Genomic DNA, 17,833 nt, shown 5'->3' with positions numbered 1-17,833 from the left:
TCGTTCATTTCCTAAAAATTGTACTTCGGGTTGTTCAATGTTCCCGAGGCAGCACACATCGCAGTATGTGACACCTCGGGAACGATGAACAGATCTTACCTGCGTCCCGCCGACTATGCGGAAGGAAGGAGGTGGGCGGGATGTTTACGTCCCGCTCATCTCCGCCCCTCCGCTTCTATTGGCCGGCTGCCGTCTGACGTCAGTGTGATGCCGAGCGTCCCTCCCACTCCAGGAAGTGGATGTTCGCCGCCCACATCGAGGTCGTATGGAGGGGTAAGTACGTGTGACAGCTTTTAATCGATTGTGCGACACGGTCAACAAATTGAACGTGCCGAACATATGATGGGGGCGTGTCACATAACATACGATATCGTATGCTTAATTGTAAGGTGTAAAGCAGGCTTAAATGTTGAAATTCGTACAATAAGATGAAAACCTAAAATCTTGAATTGCAAAAAAAACTGTAGCTTACAGAGAAAAGCTAATCTCAGATTTGAGATCAGCACACTCTAAAGGCCCTGTCACACACAAAGATAAATCTTTGGCAGATCTGTGGTTGCAGTGAAATTGTGGACAATCAGTGCCAGATTTGTGGCTGTGTACAAATGGAACAATATGTCCATGATTTCACTGCAACCGCAGATCTGCCGCAGATTTATCTCTGTGTGTGACGGGGCCTTAAGTAAGAACAAGTGTTTTTTCTTTGTCGCTCCATTGGGAGACCCAGACAATTGGGTGTATAGCTTCTGCCTCCGGAGGCCACACAAAGTATTACACTTAAAAGTGTAAAGCCCCTCCCCTTCTGCCTATACACCCCCCGTGCAGCACGGGCTCCTCAGTTTTTATGCTTTGTGCGAAGCTGGATGATGAAGCGGAGGTAGCAGATCAGGATTCTGATCCTGAGACCGCGCTCAACCTGGATACACCTGATGGTGACGCCATAGTGAATGACCTTATAGCAACCATCAATCAGGTGTTGGATATTTCTCCACCAGCTCCTACAATTGAGGAGTCAGCTTCTCAGCAGGAGAAATTCCGTTTCAGGTCTCCCAAGCGTACATTGAGTATATTTCTGGATCACTCTGACTTCAGAGAGGCAGTCCAGAAACACCGAGCTTGTCCAGATAAGCGTTTTTCCAAGCGCCTTAAGGATACACGTTATCCCTTCCCCCCTGACGTTGTCAAAGGCTGGGCTCAGTGTCCTAAGGTGGATCCTCCTGTCTCCAGACTGGCGGCTAGATCCATAGTTGCAGTGGAAGATGGGGCTTCACTCAAAGATGCCACTGACAGACAGATGGAGCTATGGTTGAAATCCATCTATGAAGCTATCGGCGCGTCCTTTGCTCCAGCATTCGCAGCCGTATGGGCACTCCAAGCTATCTCAGCTTGTCATGCGCAGATTAATGCAGTCACACGTGCCTCTGCTCCGCAAGTGGTGTCCTTAACCTCTCAGGCGTCGGCGTTTGCGTCCTACGCCATTAATGCTGTCCTGGACTCTACGAGCCGTACGGCGGTAGCATCCGCCAATTCGGTGGCAGTCCGCAGGGCCATGTGGCTACGTGAATGGAAGGCAGACTCCGCTTCCAAAAAGTTCTTAACCGGTTTGCCATTTTCTGGCGACCGCCTGTTTGGTGAGCGATTGGATGAAATCATTAAACAATCCAAGGGAAAGGACTCATCCTTACCCCAGTCCAAACCAAACAGACCTCAACCACGGAAGGTACAATCGAGGTTTCGGTCCTTTCGGCCCGCGGGAAGGTCTCAGTTCTCCTCGTCCAAAAGGCCTCAAAAGGATCAGAGGAACTCCGATTCATGGCGGTCTAAGTCACGTCCTAAAAAGACCGCCGGAGGAACCGCTCCCAAGGCGGCCTCCTCATGACTTTCGGCCTCCTCACACCGCATCCTCGGTCGGTGGCAGGCTTTCCCGCTTTTGCGACGCCTGGCTGCCACAGGTAAAAGACCGATGGGTGAGAGACATTCTATCCCACGGTTACAGGATAGAGTTCAGCTCTCGTCCTCCGACTCGTTTTTTCAGAACATCTCCGCCCCCCGAGAGAGCCGATGCTCTTCTTCAGGCGGTGGGCACTCTGAAGGCGGAGGGAGTGGTGATCCCTGTTCCTCTTCAGCAACAGGGTCACGGTTTTTACTCCAACTTGTTTGTGGTACCGAAAAAGGACGGATCCTTCCGTCCTGTTCTGGACCTAAAACTGCTCAACAAACACGTAAAAACCAGGCGGTTCCGGATGGAATCGCTCCGCTCCGTCATCGCCTCAATGTCCCAAGGAGACTTCCTGGCATCAATCGACATCAAAGATGCTTATCTCCACGTACCGATTGCACCAGAGCATCAGCGCTTCCTGCGTTTCGCCATAGGAGACGAACACCTTCAGTTCGTGGCACTGCCTTTCGGCCCGGCGACAGCCCCACGGGTCTTCACCAAGGTCATGGCAGCAGTGGTAGCAGTCCTACACTCTCAGGGACACTCGGTGATCCCTTACTTAGACGATCTGCTTGTCAAGGCACCCTCTCAAGTGGCATGCCAACACAGCCTGAACATTGCTCTGGAGACTCTCCAGAGTTTCGGGTGGATCATCAATTTTCCAAAGTCAAATCTGACACCGGCACAATCACTGACATATCTTGGCATGGAGTTTCATACTCTATCAGCGATAGTGAAGCTTCCGCTGGACAAACAGCGTTCACTACAGACAGGGGTGCAATCTCTCCTTCAAGGCCAGTCACACCCCCTGAGGCGCCTCATGCACTTCCTAGGGAAGATGGTAGCAGCAATGGAGGCAGTTCCTTTTGCGCAGTTTCATCTGCGTCCTCTTCAATGGGACATTCTCCGCAAATGGGACAGGAAGTCGACGTCCCTCGACAGGAACGTCTCCCTTTCACGGGCAGCCAAGGCTTCCCTTCAGTGGTGGCTTCTCCCCACTTCTCTGTCGAAGGGGAAATCCTTCCTTCCCCCATCATGGGCTGTGGTCACGACGGACGCGAGCCTGTCAGGGTGGGGAGCGGTTTTTCTCCACCACAGGGCTCAGGGAACCTGGACTCCGACAGAGTCCTCCCTTCAGATCAATGTTCTGGAGATAAGGGCAGTGTATCTTGCCCTAAAGGCGTTCCAGCCGTGGCTGGAAGGCAAGCAGATCCGAATTCAGTCGGACAACTCCACAGCGGTGGCATACATCAACCACCAAAGGGGAACACGCAGTCGGCAAGCCTTCCAGGAAGTCCGGCGGATTCTGATGTGGGTGGAAGCCACGGCCTCCACCATATCCGCAGTTCACATCCCGGGCGTAGAAAACTGGGAAGCAGACTTTCTCAGTCGCCAGGGCATGGACGCAGGGGAATGGTCCCTTCACCCGGACGTGTTTCAGGAGATCTGTTGCCGCTGGGGGATGCCGGACGTCGACCTAATGGCGTCACGGCACAACAACAAGGTCCCAACATTCATGGCACGGTCTCAAGATCACAGAGCTCTGGCGGCAGACGCCTTAGTTCAGGATTGGTCGCAGTTTCAACTCCCTTATGTGTTTCCTCCTCTGGCACTGTTGCCCAGAGTGTTACGCAAGATCAGGTCAGACTGCCGCCGCGCCATCCTTGTCGCTCCAGACTGGCCAAGGAGGTCGTGGTACCCAGATCTGTGGCATCTCACGGTGGGTCAACCGTGGGCACTTCCAGACCGACCAGACTTGCTGTCTCAAGGGCCGTTTTTCCATCTGAATTCTGCGGCCCTCAACCTGACTGTGTGGCCTTTGAGTCCTGGATCCTAGCGTCTTCAGGGTTATCTCAAGAGGTCATTGCCACTATGAGACAGGCTAGGAAACCAACGTCCGCCAAGATCTACCACAGGACGTGGAGGATATTCCTATCTTGGTGCTCTGATCAGGGTTTTTCTCCCTGGCCATTTGCCTTGCCCACTTTTCTTTCCTTCCTTCAATCAGGATTGGAAAAAGGGTTGTCGCTCGGCTCTCTTAAGGGACAAGTCTCAGCGCTCTCTGTGTTTTTTCAGAAGCGCCTGGCCAGACTTCCACAGGTACGCACGTTCCTGCAGGGGGTTTGTCACATAGTCCCTCCTTACAAGCGGCCGTTAGAACCCTGGGATCTGAACAGGGTACTGATGGCTCTTCAGAAACCACCTTTCGAGCCAATGAAGGATATTTCTCTCTCACGCCTTTCGCAGAAAGTGGTCTTCCTAGTAGCAGTCACATCACTTCGGAGAGTGTCTGAGCTAGCGGCGCTGTCATGCAAAGCCCCTTTCTTTGTCGCTCTATTGGGAGACCCAGACAATTGGGTGTATAGGCTATGCCTCCGGAGGCTGCACAAAGTATTACACTTAAAAGTGTTAAGCCCCTTCTGCCTATACACCCCCCGTGCTCTCACGGGATCCTCAGTTTTTTGCTTTGTGCGAAGGAGGCAGACGTGCAAGCACAGCTCCACAGATTAGTCAGCAGCAGCTGCTGACTAGGTCGGATGGAAGAAAAGTGGGCCCATATAGGGCCCCCAGCATGCTCCCTTCTCACCCCACTTTTGTCGGCGGTGTTGTTAAGGTTGAGGTATCCATTGCGGGTACGGAGGCTGGAGCCCACATGCTGTTTTTCCTTCCCCATCCCCCTTAGGGCTCTGGGTGAAGTGGGATCTTATCGGTCTCCAGGCACTGAGACCGGGCTTCATCCACAACTCCTGTGGAGCCTGATGGATAGGAGCCGATACCGTTCAGGGACATGGCCCTGCATCTTAAAGGTACTCTGTATCCCTATGGGGACCGCGCACGGCATCACCTCAGCTTTGCTGGGTGTGCTAGTGCACCGGGGACCGCGACGCTGACCGGGTCTATATGTGCCATTACACACTCAGCGTCGCTGAGTGTGTTTATATGTAAGGGCTACCGCACTGACCGCCGTTGCCACGGGACACTGCGGCGCGGCTGGGACTTGTAGTTCGCCGGGGACTTTCACGCGACTGCGCTTTTACGGCGGCCGCGTTTATTACTACAGTCCCCGGCTTCATTGCGGCCTAGTTTCCCTTTTTTTCTCCCGCCCTCAGCCCTGACAGGCAGGGGAAGGGCGGGACGCTGCACGGAGCGAGCAGCAATGAGGGCTGGAGTATGATTTACATGCTCCACTCCCCTCACTGTGCACAGTATGAGCGCCCGTTTCGCGCTCTTTCTAGGCCACGCCCACAGCTTCCTCAGCTCGTCAGGACGCCGCAGCCATTCCTGTCAGCTCCACCGACGCTGCAGAGAGGGACATATTCATCGGAGACCCAGACACGGTCTCTGGTGGCCTCACAACCGCTTAGGCGGCTGGTAAGCAGCACATGTGGTTCTAGCCCCATGGTGCTGTATTGTATTGGTACATTATTTGTGTACTGTATATTATTTACACTGTATGAGCACAGTTCTTTCTGGCTATATACCCTATTGTGTTACTCAGGGAAAACTATAGCATGGCGCCCACAAAATGCAGGGGTGCCAAAACACAGGCTTATTATGTTGCCTGCGCCGCATGTAAGACCCAGCTACCGGCAGGTTCCACTGACCCTCATTGTGTACAGTGTTCGACCCCTGTGACACTTCCTCAGCCGGATCCTCTGCTAAGAGGGGCCCAGGGGGAGCCACCTGTTGTCACTGTACAGGTGACAGGGACTGAGTTTGCAGCCTTTAAGGATCAACTATCTGAGACTATGGCTAAGATACTAGAAGCCTTGCAGTCCAGACCGGTATCTCAGCAAAGGGACTCTGTTGAATCATTGTTCCCTGACCCCCCTCAGTTGGACCAACAATGTCCTCACGGGGTATCTCATACACCCAGACGGAGGGTTCGGACTTAGAACCTAGCCCCAGATCGTCTAAGCGGGCCCGCTTAGAATTCCCTCGACATCATATTGTTTAGGGTCTCAGCGGGGGGATTCTCTGGTTGATGATGCGGAGACAGCTGATCAGGATTCTGATCCTGGGAGCGCTCTCAATCTTAATTCTCCAGACGGGGACGCCATAGTGAATGATCTTATTGCATCCATTCATCAGTTGCTGGATATTCTTCCCTCAGCCCCTCCGGCGGAGGAGTCAGATTTTCAGCAGGAGAAATTTCGCTTCAGGTTCCCCAAGCGTACACAGAGTATGTTTCTAGACCACTCTGATTTCAGAGAGGCAATCCAGAATCACCATGCTTGTCCGGATAAGCGTTTCTCTAAGCGCCTTAAGGATACACGTTATCCTTTTCCCCCGGAAGTGGTTAAAGGTTGGATTCAATGTCCCAAAGTGGATCCTCCAATCTCCAGACTGGCGGCTAGATCCATACTTGCAGTGGAAGATGGGGCCTCGCTTAAACATGCCACTGACAGGCAGATGGAGCTCTGGATGAAATCCATCTATGAAGCTATCGGAGCTTCTTTTGCCCCAGCATTCGCAGCCGTATGGGCGCTACAAGCTATATCAGCAGGTCAAGCGAAAATTGAAGCGGCCGCGCCACAAGTGGCTTCCATTACCTCCCAGACCTCGGCAATTGCGTCTTACGCTATGAATGCTGTCCTGGACTCTGTGAGCCGTACGGCAGTTGCGACCGCCAATTCGGTAGTAGTCCGCAGGGCCTTGTGGCTACGGGAGTGAAAAGCAGATTCCGCTTCCAAAAAAGCGTTTAACCGGTTTGCCAATTTCTGGCGACAGGCTCTTTGGCGAGCGCCTGGATGAAATCATCAAACAATCCAAGGGAAAGGATACATCCTTACCCCAGCCCAAGCAGAACCTCTCCCAACAGAGGAGAGGGCAGTCGAGGTTTCGGTCCTTTCGGGGCGCGGGCAGGTCCCAATTCTCCTCGTCCAAAAGGTCTCAGAAAGAGCAAAGGAACTCTGATGCATGGCGGTCTAAAGCGGGCTTTACACACTACGACATCGCTAATGCGGAGTCGTTGGGGTCACGGAATTCGTGACGCACATCCGGCCGCATTAGCGATGCCGTTGCGTGTGACATCGATTAGCGATTTTGCATCGTTGCAAAACAGTGAAAAATCGCTAATCGGCGACACGGGGGTCCATTCCCAATTATCGTTACTTCAGCAGTAACGAGGTTGTTCCTCGTTCCTGCGGCATCACACATCGCTGCGTGTGACGCCGCAGGAGCGAGGAACGTCTCCCTACCTGCCTCCCGGCCGCTATGCGGAAGGAAGGAGGTGGGCGGGATGTTACGTCCCGCTCATCTCCGCCCCTCCGCTGCGATTGGGCGGCGGTTCAGTGACGTCGCTGTGACGCCGCACGGACCGCCCCCTTAGAAAGGAGGCGGTTCGCCGGTCACAGCGACGTCGCCGGACAGGTAAGTATGTGTGACGGCTCTGGGCGATGTTGTGCGCCACGGGCAGCGATATGCCCGTGACGCGCAACAGATGGGGGCGGGTACGCACACTAGCGATATCGGGACCGATATCGCAGTGTGTAAAGTAGCCTTTAGTCACGTCCTAAAAAGGCCATTGGGAGCACCGCTAACAAAGCGGCTGCCTCATGACTTTCTACCTCCTCTAGTAGCATCCTCGGTCGGTGGCAGGCTCTCCCGCTTTTGCGACACCTGGCTGCCACAAATAAAAGACCGCTGGGTGAGAGACATTCTCTCTCACGGTTACAAGATAGAGTTCATCTCTCGTCCCCCGACTCGATTCTTCCGGTCCTCTCCGCCTCCCGAGCGAGCCGAGGCTCTTCGGCAGGCGCTGGGCACCCTGAAGGCAGAAGGAGTGGTGGTCCCTGTTCCTCTTCAGCAACAGGGCCACGGTTTTCACTCCAACTTGTTTGTGGTCCCAAAGAAGGACGGGTCCTTCCGTCCTGTCCTGGACCTGAAACTTCTCAACAAACACGTAAAGACCAGGCGGTTCCGGATGGAATCCCTCCGTTCCGTCATCGCCTCAATGTCCCAGGGAGATTTCCTTGCATCGATCGATATCAAAGATGCTTATCTCCACGTTCCGATTGCCCCAGAGCACCAACGCTTCTTGCGCTTCGCCATGGAAAACGAACACCTACAGTTCGTGGCACTACCATTCGGCCTGGCAACAGCCCCACGGGTTTTCACCAAGGTTATGGCTACTGTAGTAGCGGTCCTCCATTCTCAGGGTCATTCTGTGATCCCGTACTTGGACGATCTGTTGATCAAGGCACCCTCTCAAGAGGCATGCCAACACAGCCTCGACGTTACCCTGGAGACTCTCCAGAGTTTCGGGTGGATCATCAATTTTCCAAAGTCAAATCTGACACCGGCCCAATCGCTGACGTACCTTGGCATGGAGTTTCATACCCTCTCAGCGATAGTGAAGCTTCCGCTGATCAAACAGCAGTCACTACAGAAAGGGGTACAGTCTCTCCTTCAAGGCCAGTCACACCCCTTGAGGCGCCTCATGCACTTCTTGGGGAAGATGGTGGCAGCAATAGAAGCAGTCCCTTTCGCGCAGTTTCACCTGCGTCCCCTTCAATGGGACATCCTACGCAAATGGGACAGGAAGCCGACGTCCCTCGACAGGTCCGTCTCCCTCTCTCAGGCGCCCAAAGCCTCCCTTCGGTAGTGGCTTCTTCCCACTTCATTATCGAAGGGGAAATCCTTCCTTCCCCCATCCTGGGAAGTAGTCACGACAGACGCGAGTCTGTCAGGATGGGGAGCGGTTTTTTCTCCACCACAGGACTCGGGGTACGTGGACCCGGCAAGAGTCCTCGCTTCAGATCAATGTTCTGGAAATTCGGGCAGTGTATCTTGCCCTGAAAGCGTTCCAGCAGTGGCTGGCAGGCAAGCAGATCCGAATTCAGTCGGACAATTCCACAGCGGTGGCATACATCAATCACCAAGGCGGCACACGCAGTCGTCAAGCCTTTCAGGAAGTCCGGCGGATCTTGATGTGGGTGGAAGCCACGTCCTCCACCATATCCGCAGTTCACATCCCAGGCGTGGAAAACTGGGGAGCAGATTATCTCAGTCGCCAGGGCATGGACGCAGGGGAATGGTCCCTTCACCCGGACGTGTTTCAGGAGATCTGTTGCCGCTGGGGGGTGCCGGACGTCGACCTCATGGCGTCCCGGCACAACAACAAGGTACCAATGTTCATGGCACGGTCTCAAGACCCCAGAGCTCTGGCGGCAGACGCCTTAGTTCAGGATTGGTCGCAGTTTCAGCTCCCGTATGTGTTTCCTCCGCTGGCACTGTTGCCCAGAGTGTTACGCAAGATCAGGGCCGACTGCCGCCGCGCCATCCTCGTCGCTCCAGACTGGCCGAGGAGGTCGGGGTACCCGGATCTGTGGCATCTCACGGTCGGCCAACCGTGGGCACTACCAGACCGAACAGACTTGCTGTCTCAAGGGCCGTTTTTCCATCTGAATTCTGCGGCCCTCAACCTGACTGCGTGGCCATTGAGTCCTGGATCCTAGCGTCTTCAGGATTATCTCAGGATGTCATTGCCACTATGAGACAGGCTAGGAAACCAACGTCCGCCAAGATCTATCACAGGACGTGGAAAATTTTTCTGTCATGGTGCTCTGCTCAGGGTTTTTCTCCCTGGCCATTTGCATTACCTACTTTTCTGTCCTTCCTTCAATCTGGACTGGAAAAGGGTTTGTCGCTTGGCTCCCTTAAGGGACAAGTTTCTGCGCTCTCGGTGTTTTTCCAGAAGCGCCTAGCTAGACTTCCACAGGTACGCACGTTCCTGCAGGGAGTTTGTCACATCGTTCCACCTTACAAGCGGCCGTTAGAACCCTGGGATCTGAACAGGGTGCTGATGGTTCTTCAGAAACCACCATTCGAGCCAATGAGAGATATCTCTCTCTCACGCCTTTCGCAGAAGGTGGTCTTCCTAGTAGCAGTCACCTCTCTTCGGAGAGTGTCTGAGCTAGCAGCGTTGTCATGCAAAGCTCCTTTTCTGGTGTTTCACCAGGACAAGGTAGTTCTACGTCCGGTTCCGGAATTTCTCCCTAAGGTGGTATCCCCTTTCATCTCAATCAGGATATCTCCTTACCTTCTTTTTGTCCTCATCCAGTTCACCAATGTGAAAAGGATTTGCACTTGTTAGATCTGGTGAGAGCACTCAGACTCTACATTTCTCGTACGGCGCCTCGGCGCCGCTCGGATGCACTCTTTGTCCTTGTCGCTGGCCAGCGTAAAGGGTCACAGGCTTCCAAATCAACCTTGACTCGGTGGATCAAAGAGCCAATTTTCGAAGCCTACCGTTCGGCTGGGCTTCCGGTTCTCTCAGGGCTGAAGGCCCATTCTACCAGAGCCGTGGACGCGTCCTGGGCTTTGAGGCACCAGGCTACGGCTCAGCAGGTGTGTCAGGCGGCTACCTGGTCGAGCCTGCACACTTTCACGAAACACTATCAGGTTCATACCTATGCTTCGGCGGATGCCAGCATAGGCAGACGTGTCCTTCAGGCGGCGGTTGCCCACCTGTAGGAAGGGGCCGTTTTTTTCGGCTCTATTACGAGGTATTATTTTACCCACCCAGGGATTGCTTTTGGACATCCCAATTGTCTGGGTCTCCCAATAGAGCGACAAAGAAGAAGGGAATTTTGTTTACTTACCGTAAATTCCTTTTCTTCTAGCTCTAATTGGGAGACCCAGCACCCGCCCCTGTTTTTTGTGTACACATGTTGTTCATGTTGAATGGTTTCAGTTCTCCGATATTCCTTCGGATTGAATCTACTTTAAACCAGTTTATAATTTTTTCCTCCTTCTTGCTTTTGCACCAAAACTGAGGATCCCGTGAGAGCACGGGGGGTGTATAGGCAGAAGGGGAGGGGCTTAACACTTTTAAGTGTAATACTTTGTGCAGCCTCCGGAGGCATAGCCTATACACCCAATTGTCTGGGTCTCCCAATTAGAGCTAGAAGAAAAGGAATTTACGGTAAGTAAACAAAATTCCCTTCTTCCTGGTGTTTCACCAGGACAAGGTGGTTCTGCGTCCGGTTCCGGAATTTCTCCCTAAGGTGGTATCCCCCTTTCATCTCAATCAGGATATCTCCTTACCCTCTTTTTGTCCTCATCCAGTTCACCAGTGTGAAAAGGATCTGCACTTGTTAGATCTGGTGAGAGCACTCAGACTCTACTTTTCTCGTACGGCGCCCCTGCGCCGCTCGGATGCACTCTTTGTCCTTGTCGCTGGCCAGCGTAAAGGGTCACAAGCTTCCAAATCAACCCTGGCTCGGTGGATCAAGGAACCAATTCTCGAAGCTTACCGATCTTCTGGGCTTCCGGTTCCCTCAGGGCTGAAAGCCCATTCTACCAGAGCCGTGGGTGCGTCCTGGGCTTTGCGGCACCAGGCTACGGCTCAGCAGGTGTGTCGGGCGGCTACCTGGTCGAGCCTGCACACTTTCACGAAACACTATCAGGTGCATACCTACGCTTCGGCGGATGCCAGCCTAGGTAGGCGAGTCCTTCAGGCGGCGGTTGCCCACCTGTAGGAAAGGGCCGTTTTACGGCTCTATTACGAGGTATTATTTTACCCACCCAGGGACTGCTTTTGGACGTCCCAATTGTCTGGGTCTCCCAATGGAGCGACAAAGAAGAAGGGAATTTTGTTTACTTACCGTAAATTCCTTTTCTTCTAGCTCCAATTGGGAGACCCAGCACCCGCCCCTGTTCCCTTCGGGCTGTTGTTCTTTGTGTACACATGTTGTTCATGTTGAATGGTTTCAGTTCTCCGAAATTCCTTCGGATTGAATTTACTTTAAACCAATTTATAACTTTTACTCCTTCTTGCTTTTGCACCAAAACTGAGGAGCCCGTGATGCACGGGGGGTGTATAGGCAGAAGGGGAGGGGCTTTACACTTTTAAGTGTAATACTTTGTGTGGCCTCCGGAGGCAGAAGCTATACACCCAATTGTCTGGGTCTCCCAATTGGAGCTAGAAGAAAAGGAATTTACGGTAAGTAAACAAAATTCCCTTCTTTGTGGATGCAAGAAAAATGTTGTTCCCCAGTGATATGATTACAGTAGATAGTGTCCCGGAGCAGTAAATTCTCACCATTAGTGCATGTTCAGACAACCGTTTTCTCTCCATCCAAGAAAATTGATCCTAGTGTGATTTACATAATCGGACCGAATGTTATCTGATTTTCTCAGAGATGACGACAAAAAAAAATAGATTCTCTACCTTTTTCATTATGTCAGATCTGTGAAGATCAGATCACTCTCAGATGTCTTCCGTATGCGTTTTGATGTTTTGCACAGACCCAGAGTCCTAAAAGGGCAAGTGCCACACGGCTCTGAGGCAAAACATGCATGCTGCAATTTATATTTTTGCTCAGACCGAGCGGTTCGAGAAAGAAAGTGGATCATGCGCGCTGCTTCATTGAATAACATTAGTCCGATTTTTTTTGACAGATTACACTTGGACTGAAAATGTGGTTGTCTTTATGAGCCTAATCTGTTGTTTACAGCAACTATTAATCACAAAGTTCTGCAAGTGTAAAATTGTTTGAAAAGAGGTGATTTTTAAATAGTCTCAATCTTTTCAATCTCTGAACTCCGTAAAAATAGCAAAGAAATTACATCACTTACAATTTTATTTTTGTGTAAATCAGATTTTATTCGAATAAAGAACATGTTTACGAGTTATAGGATAGGCAACATATGATATACAGTAGAATCACTCAAATCTTGGAGGTAATAAGTAATACAACACTTTTCTACTTGCATAATAATTCCTTTGATTACACACTTCAGGTCAGACCATCATCACCCATTTAATAGCTTTGCTTTGGAGATGATGCCCACTGGGTGACCAACAATCCGACCCCCATACAAAAATATATGCAGCCTCGTTTAGAAACGGGAGGCAACGTAGATGCACAGAGTCCCTGAGATGACAATCCTTTCTAACAATGTAAACATAACATAAAATGTACAAAGGGGAAAGAAAGATGAGAAAAGAGGAAATGTAGAGGGAGAGGGAAAAAAAAAGAAGGACGAAGATGATGTCTCGTCTGGGTCGTGTGCAGTCCCCGACACTTTTGTTTTGTGGAATTCACAGAGGTCTCACGCCACCAACTGAAGCTTGAAGCCATAGTACCAGGTCGGGTGTCTCTCTATACATAATCCACGGCGCCCACAGCCTGAACACTCGCTCCCCCGAGTCAGACGCCTGGCCGACCAGCTCCTCCATCCTATAGATCTGGTTCATCTCGGCCACCAGTTCAGCCCGCGAGGGCACTTTTGTCTGCTTCCAGTACCTTGGGATTAATCTCCTTGCCCCCGTCAAAAAATGCCTTAACAGGCTTCTCTTAAAGTTGGCGATCGAGATATTGCTTAAGGATAGAAGAGCCAGTTCCAGCGTCGGCTCAAACCTAGTGGATGACACTTTATTCAGAAGGGCAAACACGTCTAGCCAAAAATATTGTATGAGAGGACAAGACCATCACATGTGGATGTATCTATCGTTTGAGCATCTTCAGCATTCTTTAGAGACAGATGGGAACATGGAATGAATTTTGGAGGGGCAGTGATACCACCTAGAATCTATTTTGTAGCCCCGTTCCTGTGACGCTACTTCCCCCCCGCCCCCCGCAAGTCTAGGCTTGTTCAGGACTCTATAGGCCAGCTGAGGGCGTCTGTGTGCTCAGACGAATCTGGTTATGGCCGTTTTTAATCGTGAAAAAGGGAAGCTGGCAAGGGTATGGGAATTGCCTGGAAAAAATATAACAGGCGAGGCAGAATGTCCATCTTTATGGCATTTATCCTGCCTAACCAGGATATTGGCAGCTTATTCCATTTCAGGAGATCCGCCTCTATCTTCCCCAAAACTTTAAGGATATTAGCTCTGTACAAGGACGAGATATCAGCAGTCAAGTCAATGCCAAGATATGACAATGATTTCCCTTGCCACCTAAAGGGGAACGACGCTCGAAGCTGATCGGTCACCTGGTGCGTAAGGGAAATATTAAGCGCCTCCGACTTGTGCATGTTCATTTTAAAATTGCTCAGAGAGCCAAATCTGTGAAGTTCCAACATAATGTTCAGTAGGCTCGTCACTGGATTTGTTATGAACAGCATCAAGTCATCGGCGAAGAGAGCTAGTTTATCCTCCCTGCGCGGAGACGGGACCCCTTTAATTGATTGGTTGGACCTTATTGCCACAGCCAATTCCATTGTGAGAACATAGAGCAGGGGGGACAACGGGCACCCCTGCCACGTTCCGTTCTTGATGTCAAAGGAATGGGAAATACCCCCGTTAACCTTAATCTGAGCAGAGGGGTTCGTATATAAAGCCGAGATCCTATGTAGCATTGTTTGCTGCAGACCTGCCGCCTCAAGGACCTGGAACATGAACTCCCAGTGCACCCTGTCAAAGGCCTTTTCTGCGTCCACCGACAGGATGCATGTGGGTAATCCAGTCCTCCGCATTATATCACTCAGTGATATTGCACGTATTGTGTTATCTCTTGATTCTCGTCCTCTAACAAATCCTACTTGATCAGTGCTAATAAGACAGGGAAGAAGCGGCTGCAGTCTATTTGAAATGAGCTTGGCATACATTTTAATATCTATATTGATCAATGATATTGGTCTATAGCTCCCGGACTGGGAGGGGTCTTTACCTGGCTTGAGGAGGACAATCATATGGGCTGCCAGCGCCTGTTTCGGGAAGGATCTGCCATAGGATACGTAATTACAAGTGGACAAAAATTGGGGACTCAATTGGTCAATAAATCGCTTATAGAAACCCGCTGTAAACTCATCAGGCCCTGGGCTTTTCCCAATCTTTAAATCTTTAATGACATCTGTTACCTTCTCTAATAAGAAATCCTCCTCTAGGCCTGTGGTTATTATTGGGTCCAGCTCTGGTAATTTGGTAGAGCGAATATACGTTTTTATTTTCTCTACTAATTGTTGTTTAGGGAGGTCAGAAAAATGACCCTTAATATTGTATAAATTTTGATAATATTCCCTAAAGCATTGTAATATCCCCTTTTATGTTCTGGATTTTTGTTCCCCTGTTTATCATTTATGAATGGTACGTGAGTAGCCAAGTTGCGTGGGTGTAGTGCTTTGGACAGAAACCTGCCGCTCCTATTCCCATACTGGTAGAACTTACCCTTAAGTCTTTCCCTCCAGCATCGTGTTCTCTGGTCTAAGATGGACAGCAGTTTCTGCCTGGCTGTAGATAATTGACCAAATATGTCCTGCACATTTGTGCGTTTGTGGGCGGACTCTAGGTCAGAGATCTGGGAAGAAAGCGTTTTGATCTCCTCCATTCTTTCCTTTTTAAGCCGACTGCCATGTTTTATGAGGACTCCTCTCAAGACACATTTTAATGCCTCCCACTTCATGGTTGGAACGTCAAAGGAAAACTGGAGAAAAAAACAGGTTTTTTGCCGCGCTTGAAGACCACAGACATTGATGTCAAAACAGATGATTCTTTTTATTATTTCATTCCTACGCGTTTCAGAGACCCCAACTGTCTCCTTCTTCAGGGAAAAGAACTTGAAATTTTGAAAAGTTCTTTTCCCTGAAGAAGGAGACAGTTGGGGTCTCTGAAACGCGTAGGAATGAAATAATAAAAAGAATCATCTGTTTTGACATCAATGTCTGTGGTCTTCAAGCGCGGCAAAAAACCTGTTTTTTCTCCAGTTTTCCTTTGACGTTCCACTTGTGCAACAGGGCTGCTGCTGGACCGCTCAGGCGCTCACTCTTTGCTGTTTAAGGAGTTGTGACTGGCACAACTCGATCAGGTGAGTGCATCACTTCTATATGATTTTGCCCAATATATCGGGTAAGACCCTATTGCGCCTTTTCTCTCCTATTTAGTTTTACTTCATGGTTGGGGCAGATTGGTCAGCCATGTGATCCAGTGTGAAGTTTGAGATTGTCTGGGTCACATCTGCCTAGCATAACGTATCCTGCAATAAGTTCTCATTGAGGCGCCATGTGAATCCTGATCTTTCTGCTTTGCCAAGTTGTATGAAAAGATATATAGGGGCGTGGTCAGACCAAAGGATGGAGCCTAGCTTTGTGTTTAAGTGGAAATCTAGGAGCGTCTGGAATATGAAGAAATAGTCAATCCTGCTGTAAAGTCGGTGTGGCATGGAGTAGTAGGTGTAGTCTCTCGTGTCTGGGTGAAGAACCCTCCAGGCATCCACCAGCTTCAGGCCCTGCAGCTGTCTTTTAACTTTATGTATAGAAGAGTGAGGATATATGAGGACTTACCCGAGGAGACATCCATGGACGGATCCATTGGCAAATTAAAGTCGCCACCGAGTATCACAGGAAGGGGACCTGCGAAGTCCTCTAGTAATGTCCGACTCTGGCTCCGAACCCCTGCTGGTCCTTGTTGGGAAAGTACACATGAGCTATCACAAAATTGTGGGACGCCCAAGAAACTCTTAGAAAGACGTATCTGCCCAATGGGTCGATGAGCGAGCCTAAAACCTCAGGAGTGAAAGACTTGTGGAAGGCTATGGACGTCCCGCGGGACTTGGAGTCTGGGCAAGTGCTGTGATACCAGACTGGATAGAATTTAGATGAGCACCGAGGCACTGAAACTTGCCTAAAGTGTGTCTCTTGGAGTAGTAATATGGAGACACGCTGTTTATGGTTATTATAACTTATTTTACTTCTTTTGTGAGGGATGTTAAGCCCCTTTACGTTTAGAGAGCAAAACTTGAGACTATTCATTGTGTCTGAGTAGGGTAAACAAACTGATATTTGGGACTGCCACGACTGCCCAGACGTGAAAGAAAGGTAAAAAGTGAGAAAGCATAGACAAAAGTAGAAGACATAAGATAAAAAACATTAATAGTAGACCTTGCGCAAAAGCGCTTGTCTCGACCTGAATGTGCCTAAGGAAAGCAGTAATGTCTGTTCTGCGCACTGTGAAGGGGAAGAAGAAGCCGAAAACAGTGCTCACTCCCTCACCGACCCTCCCAGCCATTCAAACATAGTATAATAACATTGGGGTATTGGGGTAGTGCAACTTGAACCATTATGGCAATGAAGCCATCAACATATACTTTAACAGTAACTTAATTTTAAACCTTAAACATTAGCAGAGATTGTGTAGCGGACTGCGAAGGAGAGTATGAGGGGAGGGTGAAGTGGGGGATTGGAGAAAGTGAACTTGGTGAGTGAGGGGGAAGAAATGGAAGAAAGGGGGGGCAGAGGGGAGACAAGAGAGGAGGAAGGGGGGTAGAGGGGGAGAGGGGGAGGAGGGGAAAAGGGGGGAGGGAGAGGAATGGAGACGGAAGAGGTTTGGGGTTGTTTTGGGGTTTTTTTGTGCAGGAAGAGAGAGCAAATTCACAGACTAATGTTATTCTGACTTCCCAAAAAAGTTACAAACAGCTCACGAATCTCCATGTCACATTGTTAATGGGTAGAAGGAGGAGAAATCATGGCATCCCTGTTTTAGAAAGGGATGTAATGAGACCCAGTGGGTCTGTCTTCTAACCACTTGTGGATGGTGATCCTAAAACTTTTAAATGTCAAAGGAGATCAAGAAGGGGACCTCTGGTGCTCCATTGGGGTCTGTTTGGGGTTTTTCTGTCTGTTCCTCGATCCTGAGGCCTCTTGCCAATTGGGTGGAATCACCGGCAGGTGTAGGCTTTTCGGCCAGTCAGGTAGATCTGTCATTGGTAACTCAAATGTTCCAAGGAACTTAGGAAGGTCCCCAAGGGACCGAAATATTGCCGACTTGCCCTCCTTTGTAGCCACCAGTTGAAAGGGGTAGCCCCATCTGTATATTATATTTTTGTCCCGGAGTTGATCCAGCAGGGGGTGCAAGGCCCTCCTCAGTATGAGGGTGCACCTGGCTAGGTCAGGGAGCAGTGTAACCTGAGAATCCTGGAAAGCAATTGGGCCTTTGGATCTGGCTGCTAC

At 50.4% G+C, this 17,833-nt stretch overlaps 1 protein-coding gene across 5 annotated transcripts in view; it reads left to right on the top strand.

Moving 5' to 3' along the window:
• The window catches only part of LOC142289838 (centromere protein C-like), a 246,824-nt gene that overhangs the window by 205,645 nt on the left and 23,346 nt on the right, over positions 1-17,833 (top strand). The window lies entirely within an intron of this gene.

This window comes from Anomaloglossus baeobatrachus, chromosome 2 (genome assembly GCF_048569485.1).
Source record: "Anomaloglossus baeobatrachus isolate aAnoBae1 chromosome 2, aAnoBae1.hap1, whole genome shotgun sequence".
Taxonomy (NCBI): Eukaryota; Metazoa; Chordata; class Amphibia; order Anura; family Aromobatidae; genus Anomaloglossus; species Anomaloglossus baeobatrachus.
This window is presented reverse-complemented; position numbering and strand designations above follow the sequence as displayed.